Raw genomic sequence first — 12415 nt, 5'->3', positions numbered from 1 at the left:
CATACCACTTCTCATGAAATCCTAATATCGGGAAGGTTAATTAGACGGCAAAAATTGAACTATCACTTTATACCACTTCGTAAAGCGGCAATGTGGGTTCTCAGCTGTTTGTGTTTGTAATGAAATATGTACTTCGTGGTATCGGGGAGATCTTAAAGAAAATATGCAAATACGAGGATGCTGGACAGCCAATTTGTACAGTGCCAATAACCTGTACCCAACGCGAATTTAGTTGACTGTACCATTTTGAACGTAATTGGGTCAAATATTGCTCCGTTTTTATACCCTCTTTATATACTCTTTGTGCATATGTTTGTAACAAGCAAAAGAAATCGATATAGACCCATGGTTCCTTTGGAGAATATGCATAGAATCACTTTCTGAGTCGATTTATGCATGTCCGCCTGTCCGTCCATGTATTTTTGAAATCATTTATGATCCTATTTGGATGAAATTTAGCACAGGTCACTTTTTTGGCCCAAGTACGGACCCTATTTAAATTGGAGAAAATCGGTTCAGATTTAGATATAGCTCCCATATATAGTTTCGTCCGATTTTATGGAAATGGTGCACCAAACTAAAAATATTGGTCCGATTGAGACAGAATTTTGCATAGAGTATTGAATTGAGTCCAGAAAAGTGTTTCTATGGACGACGCCACAGAGGCACAAAATTATCTATAGTCCATGTGACTAATAACATATGGAGGATTTTCAATCGTGGTAATATATTATAAGGAATTTATTAAACTATCAATAAATATTGTCTGTATAATCAGATACCAGGACGATCCTTAAATCTTCGAATTTTATACCTAAGTGTATTGGAGTTTTGCTATGGACGAATCTCTATAAAATATGTTCAATGTTTGTTTATGAACCTCAAAAAAATAAAACAATTAGCTAATTATTTTTCAGCGGCAGCTAAAGTACAGGGACTAGAAGCGTATCCTATGAAACTACTGTCCCACCAACTACAACCAATCACTAATATTATGATTATACGACAGGCGAGTCAGCTAGTGCTTTACAAGACTCATTCATTGAGACAGAGCAACGGCTGGGCTGGCTGTTGGAACATTGTTTGCCGGGTTAGCGACAAATGAATAAGCCAGCCAGCAAAGCAGGCCTGCCTTGTGTGCTGGTTGGTCGGTATCTTGGTTAGACAACTCGTCACTCGTCATCATGGATGGTTGAGCATGTAAGTCGTTTTGGCTATAGGTTGATCTTATGCACATCGAGAGCACTGTAATTTTATGCCGCCTTAGGATGATGCGGCACCATAGTCTGCCGCAGCTATGCTGCCAGCTAGCCCCGTTTTTTTCATGTTCAGATTTACGTCTCTGTCGCGGACACTTTTGATTGGAATTGTTTTCATTTCTTTGGATATATTCGACTTCTTTTCCGTGTAGTGTGGCAAAAAATTGTTGCGTTGTTGTTGTAATGCAGTGAATATTCATATGCGATGCGCAGCAATGCCATGACAACTTTTTGGCACTGCACTAAATGTTATTGGGAATTTGTATTGAAATTTCTTTATCGCTAAGAAAACTTCCTGATGTAATGGTTGTTTTTGGGCTGATGTACGCTTTTCAGTTCTTTGAGGATTATATTCTGAGTTCTTATCAATATAATGATGTTATCTACATATTATAAAAATACAATAATTTGTATACCTCAAACTATAATACGGAGGGTGCAATAAGTTTGTCATTTCGATTGCAATAACTTGGACTATTCGTCAGATAGTGCATAAAGTATATCAAACTAAAATTAGTTATCGATTTAGCCACGCCAGTTTATTTATTTAAATTACGATAGAGCTTGCCATTTTTATGATAGAAAGCTTAATACTTGAAGATTCTAACCGCAATTAAAAATTTATTGTTTTGAAACGTTTTCTAGACGATGTCATTATTTTTTTGCATTTCGAGGTTTGAGAATACCTCCTCCCAAAAGATATTAAAAAAAACTTCACTGTATTTTGGCATTTCTAGTTCGGAGAGGCTAAAAACCATTATCGGTATAATTCCGTATTTAAACATAGACCTCATAAAAGGGATACCAGCATTTCAGGCATTTTACCGATCTCGCTAATTGGTTGTAATTTGGTTTTCAGAGGAAAATACTTCTTCGAAGTAAGATGTTAAATTAGAAAGACCTTCATGTATCCATACTGATCCATAATTGACATTGGTACCAGAGTGAAAAGGTCTCTCCTTCTCTCTTCCGTATTTTAACTCAGACTTCGTGTAACGATCCCTACCATTTCAGATATTTAAAGGTTGAGGTTTTCAGAGAAAAAAAAATACCTCCTTAAGGTAGGATATTCAATAAGAAAGACCTTCATGGAAAATGTATGCATATTGGTCCAAACTTGAAAATGATCCCAGGGTGAAAATATATCTTTTCACAATTTGCATAACATATAGCCTCATTTCTCAAACGAAGTGGTTGTATTTGGGAATTTTGGTTCCGAAAGGTTAAAAGTTTTTTATTTCAGGTTTCCAGAGGAAAAGGCATAATCGAAGTAAATGTTCATTATAGGTCTATATTTTATTTTAAATGTGCAGTATTATTTGAGGCGTGCAAAAAAAGTCTATCGGATTTTCAGAGCGTATACGAAAAACAACAGTAAGGAAAGTTCAAAAGTCGTACGGGGCCGACTATATTATACTCTTCACCACATTGGGTACATACAAGATATTTTCATATGTAGAATATCCTGCAGATAGGAATCGATATTTGAAATAATTTAAAACAAACATGACCTAATTCGGTACGCTGTGCAAAATTTTGTCTCAATCGTACAAACATTGGGAGTTCGGTTCCCCATTTGCATAAAATCAGACGAGCATATATATGAGAACTAAATCTAAACCGATTTCAACAAGACTCCACGTGCATCAACCTGCTCCAATTTTTGAAACTATATTTTGGGGAGCTATATCAAAATTTGAATCGATTTCAACAAAACTTCGCATACATCAATATGGACCTAATTCAGTGATTTGTGCAAAATTTTGTCTCAATCGAACAAACATTGTCAGTTCGGCGCCCCAGTTACAAGAAAACGGACGACATGTGGGCGCTATATCTTAAAATATGTTCACCAATTTCAATAGGGTTGGACCTTGGGCCAAATAAATTGTCTTAGTCAAAGTTCATCTCATTCAGATAATAAATTCTATGGACAGGCGGACATAAAAAATCGACTAAGAAAGTGATTCTATGCATATTCTCAAAAGGAACCATGGGTCTATCTCATTTTCTTTAATATAAGGTTCGCGTTGAGACATAGTCGCCATTTCAGGTCCCTTTACATTTTAAGTATTTAATTTATTACGACTAAGCCACTAAGTCACTTCTTAGATCCAAATCTCATTGTAAAATTGTACGGGTCATAATTGTAGCGTTCAGAGCGACTAGAAAAACGGACAAAAATGAAGTTTTTGGTACATGTAATACCCCATAAATTAACCGATCGGAGGGTCTATGACCTATATTTCGTGGCGTTACAAACTCTTGGGGTCACAAAAAACAATATAATATAATTGTGTAGAGTATAAATACCTACGAAACCTACAAAGTTCTGTAAATCGGTCGTATATCTTCAAGTGATAATACAATTAACATAATGCCGTATATATCTTTCTATAGATCTATATTAGATATTTCATTTACGGAAAATATTACGGAAGTAAAAACATTAAGGACATACATTTATAGAAGATCTTTATAAGGTGTTCAGTACATGTAAGATCTGTAGACGATTTTCTACCATGAAATGTTTTTTTTCATATGAGGCCTATATAACGATCTTTAGCTATACTGGTCATATTAAAGGATTTCTATAGAAATCTGTATAATACTTATTGAAACTTCTATTCATGTGAAAGGCTTAGACAACTATTGTGCCAGTATCTAAAACATTGTATAAAAAACATTGTGAAACAAAATCGAGATCATGGTCTGGGGGTTGAAATTCTCTATTGGGGATGAAGTACCTTGGTGAGCCCCAAAAGGAAAAATTTCCCATATTTCAAAGTTCGGAGATATGGCGTGATCATTTTTTATTGCTGCTGACCCTATTATATACGAAGAGATTGCTTTTGATCTGGATTATCACATAAGACGAGAAATTTTAACATTGTAAGGGTCTATTTTCAAGATTACCCGTATATGAAGTTTCTGTCGATTTTTTAAGGTTTTGTATGCCATCCTTTAGATCCGGGGATATTGAAGACCCGTCCCATTTTAAAATTTTATTTCCTTTAAACCATTGACATTTTTTTTTTTTGGCAAAATAAAGAATTTCCAATATCAAACAATTGAAGACAACACCAAAATGAAGTGAGAAGAGTAACACTTCCATGCTTAATGTATAGCCAAAGCGAAACAAAGACGCTTAACTACGATACTATTAATTAAGATTTGATTATAATGATTCAGGATTTTTTCCATGTTTTGTTGTTCTTTTTTCTGTCTTCCCCACGACATTTAAACGACTCAATTACAGGCAATTCTTTGGATCTTTTTATGCCAGTATTTGTTGTCAAGTGAGTGAGCTAGCGAGCAAGCGATCGATGATGATTAGAATGGATACATTTGGGATGTTTAACCAAAAAAATCGCACTGTCATTTTGTTTGACGTTTTGAACGTGATTTTCACACCTTTTTCGGCTTTCTTCTTCATTTTTAGCCACCACCATCGCCGCCACACTAAACTACTAATCACCGGGATTTTTTTTTTTCAATTTTGTTACTATTTCTATACATTGTCCAATGGGGGGAATGACGATACGGTATCTTCTGCTAAGCTTACTGATGACCGGCCGGCAGGGCTGCCTTCTGCTGTCATAGCTTAATCGTGATATGGTGAAATTTTGTTTTAAGTTTTATTTTCTGCTAATTGTTTGTTGGGTCACGGCTGATAAGAAGTCAATGAACCTTTTATTTTCTTATTTCGTTTGGAATATTTCACCTACGGTTTGTTGCCATGTAGCCATTGTTAATTTGTTAACATCCATTTAATGCTACTGTGTTGAAATTTACAGTAGATAAGGGTATCTAGGTGTGTTGTTGTTGCAGTTTTTTTGTGTTTAATTCTTCTATAAATAATCACATGAAAAATCATGTTGTACAATTTCTTTAATGGCATCCCTTAATTTATCCAATTTTTTGATGTTTCGATTTATCAATAAATTATTATTTTTTATTCCCATCGGAATAATAATATGGGGTTATATATAAATCGAGAACAGTCTTTTATAAAAAAAATATTGTTTTTTTGACTATATTATATATTCAGGTTTTATAAGACCTATATAAATTTATATATCCATGTCTATAGATGTTATTTATCAGTAAAAGAACTAAGAAAGCTATAAGACCTACAAAACCGCTCTGTTTCTTCAGTTAATATGTAAGTAGTCTCCCATCCCTCAATCTGCAGAATACTTATAGTAAATATTTTATATACAATATAATCTAACAGAATAAACACAGAATTTACTAATGTTACAGATGTCCTTTTGAAGGCTTTCTGACCATAGAAGACCAATAAACGATTCTCTGCCCATGAAAGGCTTTATAGTTAAATAACGAAAAAACAACAATATCTACTTTCTTCAGGAGATATATAAGAAGAATCTTATTCTTCCATCTACAGAATATCTAAAGACTTTATAAAATATAAATCTAAAAAAGTACTACTTTTATTGAAGACATATGAGCGATTTGATGTCCACAGAAGAAGATAGTACGATTTCTGCCCATGCAAATCTTTCTATCTATATGAGGCCTATATACCGATACCTAGCTATAGGTAGCGTATAAAAGGATTTCTATGGATATCTGTAGAAGTCTTATATAGGAAACTTGTATATGGTTTCTGTTTATAGAATATCTCTTTACAACTGGTATATTGCAGATCTATTAATATTAATAGAGCTCAGAATATGCCAGCTTTAAACATGCATTGTTAATACTTGAAGGTTTTATGCGTATTTTCCGAAGTGACTTCATCATGTATTATTCTGAAAGAAGAATACATCATGGTAAAGGATATCAGCCCATATTTTGACTTGTAATTATAATTTAATTTGGTATTTAGAGTTCTGGGAGGACGATTATTCACTAGAAGGGCTCGACCCCATTTTCGATGTTTTGAAGGTCTCGACTTGCGAATTCTCAGAGGAAAAGACCCCTCCCGAATGATTTTCCAACCGATGGCATTTCGGATTCCCAGAAAGTAAAAGTTTTTTCCCGCTGAAAATTTGCAGAAAATATATTGGTCATTTTCGATATTATGAAAGTTATTGAAAAATCCTGCTTGAAAGAACATTATTATAGACATGTCCGGGGTTTCAAATTCTCTGGGGATAAGACCTCATTCCGAAAGCTTTTCCAACCGAAGTTACGGTGTTTTGGTATTTCGGCTTCCCAGAAGGTAAAACTCTTTCCCGCTGAAATTGTTGGAATACATTCGATTATATAAAGGCCCGACTCCATTTTCGATATTGAAGATCATAATCACCTTACATTCAATAGGTGATTATTATGGACATGTACGAATTCTCATCCCGAAATATTTTCCAACCGAAGTTACGCTATTTTCGCACATTCGTGTTTTATCACATAGGTCACATAGAGCTCCCGCCCACGATTTCGAGTTCTGACATGAAAAATTGCATCCTCTCTGAAAAAATGATTCAATATGGGATCCGACATATTGAATCATTTGTTTCTAAAGGAGAATTGAAAAAGAGTTTAAGTTAACGTGCGACTTATGGAACGTCTTATATTTATAGGCTCCTCGAGAAATCTAAAAAATATATAGAAGGTATGTATATGTAAGGTATTTGGCATATAGAAAACTGGTATTGTATCTTTGAAAGATATTTACATGTTTTGTTTACAGAAGACTTATGCATGTCTCTATAATACAACACCGTCTGTCCCATAGGTAAAAATATCAATACGAAACTGCGGAAATTAGAAAACATTTTATTTGCTGAAGATCTTCCAAACATAAGTTGGATAATATGTTTCGAAATTTATGTACCACAAAGGAGACTTTATATGGGGGATAGGTCTAAACATGAGCCCATATTGCACATTTACAGCAGGAAATAATTTCAATCTTTGCTAACCCGAAATGTAATTTACATGCACTTCAGTTGGACTACGATATACGTATTTCTTAAAACAGAACCAATATATGTGCTTGTAAAAACAAAAATCGAACATTTAATACCCTACAAAACTGTCACTATAAATGTTAATAGAGAAATATCCTATGTTTGGTAAAAAAATCGTGATTTTTGTTCCAAATATCTTATTAAGAGGAATATTTAAGTATACTTTTTCGGACCACACAATGGCGTTGCTTCACATTATATGTACAATATTAAGTTATCACCGTGAAATGTCGATTAGGAAAATAAAGTCCTGATCTAAAAGGGTACAAAAACAAAGCTAGATGTAATAATCCACATAAGGTATAAAACCAATATTTCGTGATGTTAGAAACCCTCGGTACATAGTTGCGTTGTTTCTAATAACTATTGAACTCACGTGACCACGAACACATGTGACAATGTGAACAAAACATTACCTCAACAATTATGTCCATAGCCAAAGATTTATTGTACAACCTCATATAACTATATACGTTACTATCACAAATAATTTATCTTTATTTAATATGTTAAAGAGTTGCATACCAAACGAGGCATTTTTTAATTTTATTTTTGGAAACAGCTGCTTGAAATAGATTCAAGAAAAAAGCCTATAATAAAGTTCTAACAACAAACCCCCCAAAAAATCGACACAAAATTCTTCTCACGTTTGCTAATGAAATCAACCAAAAAGAAATCACTCAAGAAGTCTTCTAATAATTTGGAAAAAAAAGAAGACAACCAAAAAATTTGAAGGAGAAGAAGAAAGAATGAAGAAAACCTCATTCCTCACCCCTTCCCGAAACACACAAAAAAAGAAACATTTTTATGCATTTGTTAGACAAAGTGTCAATGATCTCACCAACAACACAACCGCCAACACTACCCAACAACAATAACAACATTAACACCGCTGGCAATAGTCACAATAGCAGCATAATAACCATTGCTGGCCGAACAGGGCTGACAAGAGCAACAAAAAAATTAGAAAAAAAACTCCAAAAATCAAAACCATAAACATAGATCACATTTGAACATTTGTACATTTATGCCCCCATCCCTGCCCACCACTTCGTAAAAAAGAGAATTCTGACAAAATGACGATAGTCTATTCTATTCTACGCAAAGGCAGACAGAAATGACGAAAAGTTCAGTAACCCTTTTTTTCAGCAGCAATGGCAACAGAAAAAAAACAACAACAGCAGCTACACCAGCAAAAAATAATGTTAACAATAATTCATCATAAAAAGCTGGAAGATAACACACACACACATATATATGAAGAAATCTAACAATAATTTGTATCTTTGTGATTATTCAAATGTGTGTGTGCGGGTTAGATAATTAGATGTTCCGCTTTTCATCATGGACCAGATAATTACTAATAAAAGTGTACTGATTCTATAATGAATCCTTTCAGCAGTCTATAAATCGTCTGTAGACTCCAACTTGTCAGTCATCTATAGAGAATCATTCTATCTCGTCTATAGATACTCCCTCAAGTTCATCAATAGAGACTCCTTCCACCTGGCCTGACCTTCACGTCGTATATAGGCACAACGTCCAGTTCCTCTATTGGCACTCGCCTCGGCTAGACATCTCGTTCAGTTAGTCTCGAGATAATTTTTTTCAGATAGTCTATGTATACTCCTTTCAGCTTCGGATCTTTGGAGACTTCCTCCACTTCATCTACGGAGTCTCCTTCCAATTGGTCTATAGACACTCCTTTCAGCACGTTTATAGGCACATCGTCTATAGAGATGTGTTTCAGCTCCTCTATAGACACTTTGATCGGCTCGTTTGTAGACACCTCGCCAGTTCGTCTCCAGTGACTTCTTTCATCTAGTCTATGGATACTTTTTCTGCTTCGGGTCGTTTATAAAGACTGATGTCAGCTTGTCAATAGAGACTGCCTTTAGCTTGTGTATAGGCACATTGTTCACTTAATCTACAAAGACATTTTGCAGCTTCTCTTCGGCTCGACACCTCGTCCACTCCAGTTCATCTATAGGGACTACTTCCACCAGGTCTAAAGACACTCACTTCAGTTCGTCTATATGCACATCGTCCACATTGTCTAATTATACATCTTCCAGCTCCTTTATAGACATTTACCTGGGATCGTCTGAAGACAATCGGCACAGTTTGTCTCAAGAGAATTAGTTTGTCTATAGAGAGTCCTTCGTCGGCTCTTCAATAAAAGAAATTTTGCTTCAGCTTTTCTATATATTGCCCCCTGATTTACATTGTCTACAGAAGACTGCCTACTACACCTATAGAGACAACCTGCTGCGGATGTCTAAGGAGACTTTAGCTTGTTTATAGAAAACTTTCTTCTTCAGCTTATTTATAGAAGTCCAATTGTCAAAAAAGTCCCCTAACTTCAGGATACTTAGGTACACGCACTGTTAGGGGTAAAAAAAAACTATCCGGCCTATGCCAAACGACAAAAAATCTAAATTGAAGACTCCCTTCTTCGGGTCTTCTATGTATCATCTTCTGTTTCAGTTCGTCTACAGAAGACTCCGTGCTTCAGCTCGGCTATAGAAGTCTCTGTGCTTCAGCACGTCTACACAAGATTTCTAGCTTCATGTTGTCTATAAAATTGTTGTCTATGGATGACTACCTGTCTTATCTCGCATCGAGATCACTCCCTGATTCGCATCGTCTATAGAGACACGAACTTCAGCATTTCCACAAGATTAATGGTTGCTTGAGCACATATATAAACTACGTCAGCTGCCATAAAAACATTCAAAGATCTATCTATGCTTCTGTTCATCTATAAATGGCTTACTCTTAAAGTTCTTTCCATTTCGATTAATTTAACTTCGAATGTTAATATTTTATTTTTTTTACATTTATGGCGCCCAAGCACACTGCAATCTACATTTCATCTTCTTCACTTTGAAATTCTTTATTGATGCTCAAAATTTATTTCTTTTATATTCCGATTAAATTATTTCGATAATTTATGTAAATCCAATTCGAACTCATTCACACCTCCAAAGAATTCGTTTTTTGTTGTTGATGGGCATGCTCCACTGTGTGTTTATACCCACACATATACGTATGTAAATGTGAAATAAAACAAATATATACAAAAATGTATACAATATTATGCCGATTTAAATAAAACATAAATAAATTTGGTTTTAATAATAAGTTTTTGTTCTAAGCTAAATCATTTTTTTTTCTGACAGGCATCGAATTATCGAATCGAATTTCTAAAGGTAATTGAACCCACTCGCACAAAGAAAATTTGTGAAGAAGAGGTGTTTAATAAATATTGAATTTGAAATTCTAAGAATTTAAAATGTTTATATTTGGGATAACTTTGGTGGCTGATATGATTAATAATTATGACTTTAAGCCATCCTGTTGGGTAAATTTGATATCAGCATGGAGGCTAAATATTGGACAAGAATATGCGGAATGTTAAAAGATTTTTAAAACTTTACAAAATGTAGGTCTTTAAATGTTTTAATATCAATTACCAACACCAGAAAGTTTATTTAGGGAAATGGAGCTGTATGTATAAAAATTAAAAAGAGACGGTGCGAAGTTCTAAATTGGACGAAAATCTATATTTGATTTTTAAATTTTCAAAATACCAAAAAAAAAAATAATGAAGATCTACATCAAAATATGTCAATGTTCGAACCTTCAAAATAACTAATAATTTGAATATTTTGCATAAGCTTCAAACAGAATGACAAATTCGGAATGTTTTGAAATGGCTGGGGATATGACAAAAATAGGGTTTAGTTGTGCATATAACAAGTTATCTATATGCCATCAAATTGTGAAATCATATGGCATTGTGGACTGCTAGAGAAAAATGTTGCATTGTGGCCACTGTACGCGCCGAAATAGCTCAGTTGGGAGAGCGTTAGACTGAAGATCTAAAGGTCCCCGGTTCAATCCCGGGTTTCGGCAAACAATTATTTTTTTATTTTATAAACATATTTTGTTTTTGCAAAATAGACAGGTTGAGTCCCAGTTTGTTGTTTTTGTAAAAAGCAACTATTTAATAGTGGGGAATGTATGACATTGTTTGCCGAGGGGTAAGGCAGGGAAGACTATAGTTTCGGATCACGCCACTGACCCTCATCAGTTCCCTTAGTTTTTTGTTGGGATATTCTCCCCAGAAGCTATTACTTCTATACAAAAAACCTTTCATACCCAAATGTCTCTTGTAACATAGCGAAGTACTTAACCGACCAACGACATAAACTGCATGAGAATTTCGCTGGTGCCTCACTTCGAGGTTAATAAACAAACAGTACCATACCTTTCCCACTGTTGGGTGTTGTTTTTATAACGAGTATACTCAAAAAAGTGTACTTAAAGTGATCAAAATAATTATTAACAAAATAGTTGTCGTTGGAATAAAAAAATATATATAATTTAAAAACCTGGTGGAGCTTAATTTTTATATTTCTAATCTTATGAATATTATTATCAAATAAATAGATAAATACAAAATATTTTTGGCCGCACGACAGTGAAACGATATTGTACGAAAGTTTTGGGTTTCTGCAAATATTTCAATAATAAATATGTAAACATTTTTACAAACGCCTTACATTTCATTGAAAGCACTGTGTTCTACTTTGAATCAATTGAGTCGTTTATTTTGAAAGTGGTTTTAGTCCATTTTAGGTACTGATAAAAATCTTGGTTTACTAGAAAAGATTACAAAACATATTACTTTAATATTGTATCATGTTTAAAGGCACAAAGCCACAAACAAAATGAATGTCACTTAACAATATTTTTGAAACAAATCAAACCCAAAATTTCTAATATCTTAATATAGGAATAAATGGACTTAAACCACATTCAAAATAAACGACTCAATTGTAACTATGGTTCATAAAACTACACTATAATAATTAATATATTTTTATTAAATTGAAATTATTTGAAATAAAAATGTTGATATTTGCCGAAACCCGGGATTGAACCGGGGACCTTTAGATCTTCAGTCTAACGCTCTCCCAACTGAGCTATTTCGGCATATGGAGCAATTTGCAATGGAAGTGGATTTCGGTTTGATTAATAATTTTTTATGCTCTATTCCTTGGATGTGGGATATATCGGTCCACTTTTAGTTTAGACCCCTTGAATTGAGCCGAAGTTACTGTTATTTGGCATTCTGTTTAACATCTTTGCAGAAAATTATCACATACCCCCCATATAAAGGCATTGTCGGTATTTTGATAAACATAT

The 12415-nt window shown here is 34.1% G+C and overlaps 2 non-coding genes across 2 annotated transcripts; one reads left to right on the top strand and one right to left on the bottom strand.

Annotated features, from left to right (window-relative positions):
• Window positions 1-11046: 11046 nt before the first annotated feature.
• On the top strand, window positions 11047-11119 carry Trnaf-gaa (transfer RNA phenylalanine (anticodon GAA)). Its single transcript has one exon. It is a non-coding gene; the product is annotated as a tRNA-Phe (tRNA).
• Window positions 11120-12129: 1010 nt separating this feature from the next.
• Window positions 12130-12202, bottom strand: Trnaf-gaa (transfer RNA phenylalanine (anticodon GAA)). The gene has a single exon. It is a non-coding gene; the product is annotated as a tRNA-Phe (tRNA).
• Window positions 12203-12415: the final 213 nt, after the last annotated feature.

This window comes from Musca vetustissima, unplaced genomic scaffold, assembly GCF_032173495.1.
Source record: "Musca vetustissima isolate MV318-11 ecotype Yass unplaced genomic scaffold, APGP_CSIRO_Mvet_v1 utg5221, whole genome shotgun sequence".
NCBI lineage: Eukaryota > Metazoa > Arthropoda > Insecta > Diptera > Muscidae > Musca > Musca vetustissima.
This window is presented reverse-complemented; position numbering and strand designations above follow the sequence as displayed.